Source organism: Lolium rigidum, chromosome 7, assembly GCF_022539505.1.
Source record: "Lolium rigidum isolate FL_2022 chromosome 7, APGP_CSIRO_Lrig_0.1, whole genome shotgun sequence".
Lineage (NCBI taxonomy): Eukaryota > Viridiplantae > Streptophyta > Magnoliopsida > Poales > Poaceae > Lolium > Lolium rigidum.
Window position 1 is genome coordinate 65,080,782 of NC_061514.1, and position 7,142 is coordinate 65,087,923.

The following is a 7,142-nucleotide window of genomic DNA, read 5'->3' on the forward strand; positions in this document are numbered from 1 at the left end:
GAGAGATAAGTGTTGTCGGTACTGCACAACTCTTGTTGATCAGTGAAGCAAGGGGGTCATGGGATGCTTGGAAGCATGGATTGCATGAACCGGGGGTGGAAAAACTATCCATTTGCTTGACAGTGCAGTATTGCAGCCGTGTGGATGGATGCACTGTCATTTTTAGGTTGTTGCATCACAAGATCTTTGGAATTTGACACTCTTTCTTCGGCATGGCAGTTTCTTATAATGACATTAACGTGGTCTAGCGCTCTCCGGTATTCTCTAGGCTGGCGAAAGGCAATGCTCCAGTGTTCAACTATGAGATAATGGACATGCATGCAAGTATGCAACAAGTGAAAGGATCTTATGGCACCTAGAGGGGGGTGTGAATAGGTGCTTTATCAAATTTTAATTCCTTTTCCAATTTAGGCTTGACACAAAGATAAATTCTTTAGATATGCAACTCTGTGAATTTACCTAGATGATAAGATACAAACAAGCAATGAACAATACATGATACAAGTAGTAAAGTGCGGTAAAGGATAGAAGTAACCGGGGTGGAGCACGCGGAGACACAAGGGTATGATTTCCCGTAGTTTCTTCCTTGTAAAGGGAAGTACGTCTACGTTGGAGGGCTGTGGTGCCACGAAGGCCTACCAACGCCACAAAGGCCTCACCATATTCTCCGGTGAGCAACGCCTCGAAGGCCTAGCCCACACTCCACTAAGCGGTTGCCTTAATGTCGCAACCGACGCCTTTACACCAAGCTTGGGGCACGCATCCACATCCGAATTGAACGCTCCCAAGATGTAACCACGAAGCCCTACACAAATATTAGCTTCGAGGTCACCTCACAAAGACAAGTTATCAATAGTAATGAAACAACTAGGGTTTCTAAGAAACACTAGCACAAGGGCCCTCAAGTGAATGAGGGGGAAATGAGAAACACTTTGGTGAAGTAGTAAATCGAGGTCTTCTCATTCGATTCTCCAAAGATCAAGAGCTTTGAGTGGTTGAGGGAGGAGATCAAGTGATTCTTGTGGCTCAACAATGGGGAAATCTTCTTTTGTGGACGAGCAACCTTCTCCATTTGGGAAGAAGGCTATTTATATGAGTAGCCACTCAGATATAACTGTTATGCATTTTTTTCCCGTAAGACCAGAAGTACCGGCCAATGTGGTCGGAACGACCGGTCAGATTCCTTGAACAACTTGGCAGGAAGATCCTCTCGAAGTTCAAACTCCGGGCGGAAGTAGGGCGGTAGTACCGGTGGCCAGTACTACCGGCCAAGTACCGGTGCTACTTCCGGAAATGCATAAAACCTTACTGCTTGTGTTCTGCGTCTCAAACGCGGTTTCCGGAAGTAGCACCGGAAGTTGGGCGGTAGTACCGGTCGCCTGTACTACCGGTCAACTTCCGCACTTTGCCTTTCTGAGCGTTGTGTTGATGCTGCTGTGGTCAGAATCCAGCCGGAAGTACCGGCGGCACTGGCCGGAACTTCCACCCATTGAAAAAAACACAACATTTCTTCCTCTTGATTGATATGTCCAACACCACTATATGTAACATCTTTCTACAGACATTTGTACATCAACACACATAAACTGGTACTTGTGTTGACATCAAATACACAAAACCCATTAGGGTGGGAAATATTCTTTCAACAAGCACTATTATTTAACTCATGGGCTCTATTCTCACTGGTTGACACTTGTGAAGACAATCTGTGCTCCAGAAGAAAAGAAAAAAATAAGAGGTTTGACAAACACCAAGAAGCTATTAAGAAGGATGTGTACATGGCATGTTGGTGTATTTCAATCTCGGTGAGCTATTGTCCGGCATCCTGCTAGAACATGGAGCACTGAGTCCATGTGGAACGTGATGACTCCTAGCTTGTGTGATCATGCAACATGATCTTTGAGAATGGGAACATCTATGAGCCTCCATGACCAAGGGTGGGAATTTTAGAGTGAATTGGTTGAGCCGCAGCCTGGGCCAGCAACGTTTGAATAGTTTCTTGATGTGCATTATAAGATCCGTAATCGCCATACTCATGATGACTTCCAGTGGAATTGATTGACCATCAACGGGGACCGGTACGTATCCAGTAGTCATCTCATGTCATTTCATTTGTTACACTTGCTTGTGAACTACATTTAGTTATGACCTATGTTGCTTATTTTGTTGTTAAATTATCTAAATTAATTTTGTTGTAATATAATACTATTTTCCATTCATATTTTGGCCAACTAGATGAAATGGGTGAAAAGGACAAAGGTCGGCGTGGACCAAATGAACGGACAAGAAGGAAGACACTGCCACAAATCTATTCGTAACACGGCTAAACAAACCAAAATCAACATATTTCATGTCTAAAATAGGTCGCGCCGCTCAACATGGGGCTAGTTTTTGGCTCGGACCAATTGGAGGTGAGGCATTCATGATCTGCTTCTCTTCACTGCCTACTTGGTCGGGAAGGGCAAGTCCACCGCTTTTCCAGTGTGCATTGCTGGGCCACGCACGCAAGCTGCACCTCCATAATAAGACCATCAAATGGCGACGTGACAAGCCAGGAAGCGCGTACGCCTAGCTAGAACGCCATCAGACAATGTTCACGTATGTGTGTACCAGTGTACGTGTTAACTAGCGAGATCAACCACCACCACCTGTAATCCTGTATACGTCTCCAGCTCATAGCCGCTCCGCAAAGCAAGAGCGGCCCGGCCGGCCGAGCGAGCACGAGCTGACGCTCTACACACCCGCGGGCCGCTCTCCGACGAGCACAAGAGATACGCCGCTACAGGGCAGGCAAACAATGTTGTTGATCCGTATGCTCTCGTGTTTGTTGCTTTGCGTGAAAGGCGACGGTGTAGGCAGGACCACGCGCACGTACGCTTAATTCCTCCTCAAGCTTAGCTAGCTTGATGACCGCGGTGTTGCAATTGTTGCGTTGCCTCCTTCGGTCTCCTCTGGACAGCCTCTAGCGCGCACGGCGCACCAAGGAGGCAAGGACCATTAACGCAACTATCACCATAATTCATACTTGTGCTGTACTTGGCAGGTCGTGACTGACACTTGATCATTTTGTTTTGGAATATGCAGCTATCCAACGATAGAGATGTACGGAGTAGTATGTATGCAGAGTTAGTAGTACTTATCATCTCCAAATTAAATAAATACTAGGAGTACTAGCTTCAAGTTAATCATGTCTCCTCTCCGGTTAAGACAGAAAGCTCCTGTAGAGTAGAGTAGCCCTAGTCAAGATCATGTATGGTGAATTGGTGTCGGAGGCGAGAGTGAATAGATGGAACCCGGCGGCATATGAACCCACGTTAACTCGGCTGTTGATTGGTCCAGCGATCTTGTACAAGGTCCACTGCCGCATGTGAGATACTACTCGTATACGATTACATGTGTGTGTGGACCTGCCGAAATAAATGAGCTCGCAGGCGCGCGCAGGAGAGCATAAAGTTGCAGCGCCGCATGTGTTTGGACCTGCGCGAGCTCCTGCACGAGGGACGTCCCACTGCTAGCCCTATGTCGAAGTCGAGGACGTGGATGCAGGCGGAGCCGCGGAGGTCGTCGAGCACAGCCTGTACGCAGGTGAGGTGTGCGAACTGGAGCACCGGGGACATCTCCCAGAACGCCTTGTCGGCGCCGAGCTTGAGGACGACGTCGTAGGGCGTGGACGCCGGCGGCGCGGGGGCCTCTCCAGTGGGGGAGAGAGCAAGGAGCAGGGCCGCCGGCGTTCGTCGCGGAGGACTCCAGCCGGAGGGAGGAGTTCGGGCACTAGGCCCGCGGCTACCTCACGTGCACGCCTCACGTCCTTCTCGTCCAGCCTCGCCGACCCGGCTCTCCTCTCCATCAAGGACGCCCTCATCGTACGTGCCTTCTGTTGGCGGCGTTCGGCGGCTACAGGACGCTGCGGTTGGTGCGGAACGCGCGTCGTCAAGAACCGTGGGCCAAGCGGCCGCGGCGCTGCAGCCGTCGAGCAGGGCGGATTCGTGCTCTGAACCATGGCGCCCGGGATGTGGTACGGGTACGTCGAGCGGCAGGAAGGTGCACGCGGGATGCAACGGCCGCCTCGTCTGGCGCCAAACCCCCTGGACAGGCTAACACAGCACGGCGGCGACGACACGTCCGACTACTGACACAGCGAAGCGGCCGCTGACACGTACAGCGCAGTGGCAGCCAGCCAGCCATGTTGTGGACCGCGGCGGCGTGGCGCACCCCGTCGCGCAGCCGGGGCCCATGGTGTGGCGACCGTCTCCACGTCGCCGTCAGCGTGCACGAATGCGCGGTGGTCCGACCCCGACTTGGAGAGCAGCCGGGTCTCATGCAGCACGCGGTTGGCCACGTCTGGGGAGAAGGTCGCCGACAGCTTCTTCACTGGAAACGACGCCGCCATACGCGCATGCACCGCCCGCGCCTGCCAAACGCGCCCGCACCGCCCGCACGCGCCTGCCGCCGCCCGTCCTCCTCGGCGTCGCCTGGCCACGCATGTCACCCGCGCCTGCCGCCCGCGCCCGCGCGCACATAATGCCGCCCGAGCCTGTCCTCCCCGGTGTGCTCCAGCTGCAGGGCGGCAGAACGGCGTGTTCCAGCAAAGATCTCCATGGCAGCGGGGACGACGCAACGGCGTGCTTTAGAAGAAAATATTTTGGGGAAGACGAAGGAGAGAGAAACATGATTTGGGGGGACCAAGCTTTAAATTTCTTACCTTTTTCTCTCTCCCGACTGGTCCCATTCCCTGTATTTATACTTGTATTGTTGTTGTTCACCCGAGTATCAAAAGCTATGTTGCAGGTCCCACCAATTCCTCAGCCAATAGGAGATCGAGTTGAGGCCGGTGTATGTGCCGCCCGGTTCATCTCATGATTTCCCTGTCGGAGGCGTGCTTCTCCTGCCGTTTGCCGTAATCTATAATATTTATATCATGTGATATACTCCTATATGCATGCACTAGGAAATTTGCCCATGCGTTGCAATGGGAATAAAAGCAATCTATTTGGGTTCAACTTCAAATTTATATGTTGATGACGGGTGTCAGGAGCGGGGAACATGTAAATTTAGTAAATTTTGTTTATGTCGGCTTATATTCCTTCTGCGTGACCATGACGCAATGGCAACAGAGGACGACGTCGAGGGATGTATCTGTTTGAGACTTTGAGTAGCCCACACCTGCACTCCGTTGAAACCTAATATATTCAATCTGTGAAGATTCTAATCTCATTTGCAAAAGTTCATGAGTTCTTCCCCTTTGCCAATAACAAATTGAGTGAGCGGCAACAATCTTGCATTATAGTTTCACCATTATTATAGATCCACCATTAATTTGATTTGAATGTACCTTTGTTACGTGGAGCCTTGAACCATTCTCTATGCATTTGCTACAAATTGATTTTATGAAATATTTTTTAGGCCACACAAGTTTTAGTAGGGGAAATACTTTTTTTAAGAGTACCTTATATTTAATCTTTATGTTATTTTCACTGCATTTTCTCAAAAAAGATGCAAGCATTCGGGCTTTATTGGATGTGTACCAATATTTTCAAGCACAGTGTTAGGAAAAGTAGAGAAACCCATCACGCGAGTATACATGCACCATGGTGTATCCTGCTTAGATCTGAACTTTGCAAGCAAACTCGAACAGTGTGAAGCCATCGAATTCGTGTCACGCGGTCAAGGTCCAACACCAATGCGAAGGAAAGAATTTGTAGATTAAGAAAGGAAAGAAAATGCTCCAGTTCTGAATATTCAAATTTTTTCTTAACCCCTAGAACGCTGATCTGAACATTGCTAGCAAACCCATTACGGCAATATACATTCAGAGAGCTGGTACATCACGTGACCTCGCTGGCGAAGTACTGGAGCGAGAATGAGGCAAAGCGGCACTGTGGCGGCGGCCGCCGACGACCTGGGGTGTCGTGGTGGCCGGAGACTGCGCCACTGTGCTGCTGCTGGCGAATCCGGGTGCGGGCGGCAACCTTCCCATCGAAGTGCATCCGAATTTTCCATCGATGAGCTCGGTCCCGCAAGGCCGCGTCTGTCCGCCGTCCATCCGTCCGTCCCTGGTGTCAAAGGGGCGCCGCCTCCTTGTTGTCGCTGCCCGCTGTCCGAACCGGCGCTGCTCTCCGGCGCGGTTGCTCCACTACTGTGCCTCCCCCCGCGCGACGAGTAACCACTCATCCTCTTCTCTACACGGCGGACCGGGTCTGGACGGCGTGCTGTTTCTGTTTGCTGTCCCGGCCTTTTGTACGGCGGGCGAACCGGGTCAGGTCGAGGATGAACTTCTCAGGGAACCCAACGGGGAGAAGAGGATACGGAGCGGATGGGTGCCTAGACCGGCCAGCCGCAGATCGAGGTGGAGAAGCGGATGATATCCGTGAGGCCCCTCGCCCTCCTCCCTGTCGTCGTGCTCCTCCCCCTTTCCTTAATCCTCAAGCCCTTCGCCCAGCCCCTACTACACGCGCGGAGCCCCGACCCCGACCGCCGCCGCCGGTGTACCAGACCACCCGCCACCGCGCGCCAAATCCAGGATTTCGGCCGGAGGAGGACCAGGCCCTGGGGAAGAATCGCGAGCACCAGGCCCTGGGGAAGAATCGCGAGCCGAACCGATTTTTACCTCAGCATCATACGAATCGGTAGGTTGGCATTAGTGCGTAATATGTATTTTGGTGGGAGGGTAAAACGGTCCAAAAAAATGTTGGACGAAAATTTTGGCAGAAACCTTAGCTCCTTTATTATTAGGTATAGATTGTTAAATTTTGGGACATAAAGTGCTAGCTGTACGACCTTAATATCCTACCTTAGAAAGATCAGTATAGTATCTTTTTGTTCTAAAATTAAGGGCATGTTTGGTTCCCAGCCACACTTTGCCAAGCTTAACTTTAGCAAGTGTGGCAGCCACAAAAGTGTGGCTAGGATTTTGGAAGCCACAAAGTGTAGCAAAAGTTGGCAAAAATTTTACTCTATGGCAAGTGGGCCATATGGATAGTGAAGTGTGGCAGCTCCAAAGTGTGGCAAAAACCAAACACATGCCAAATTGCCAAACTTTGGCTTGGTAAAGTGTGGCTGAGAACCAAACAGGCCCTAATTAGCATGTGAGTAAACAAGATGCGTCCAGAACGCTGCATGCATTTTCTAATTTTAACCGAAAA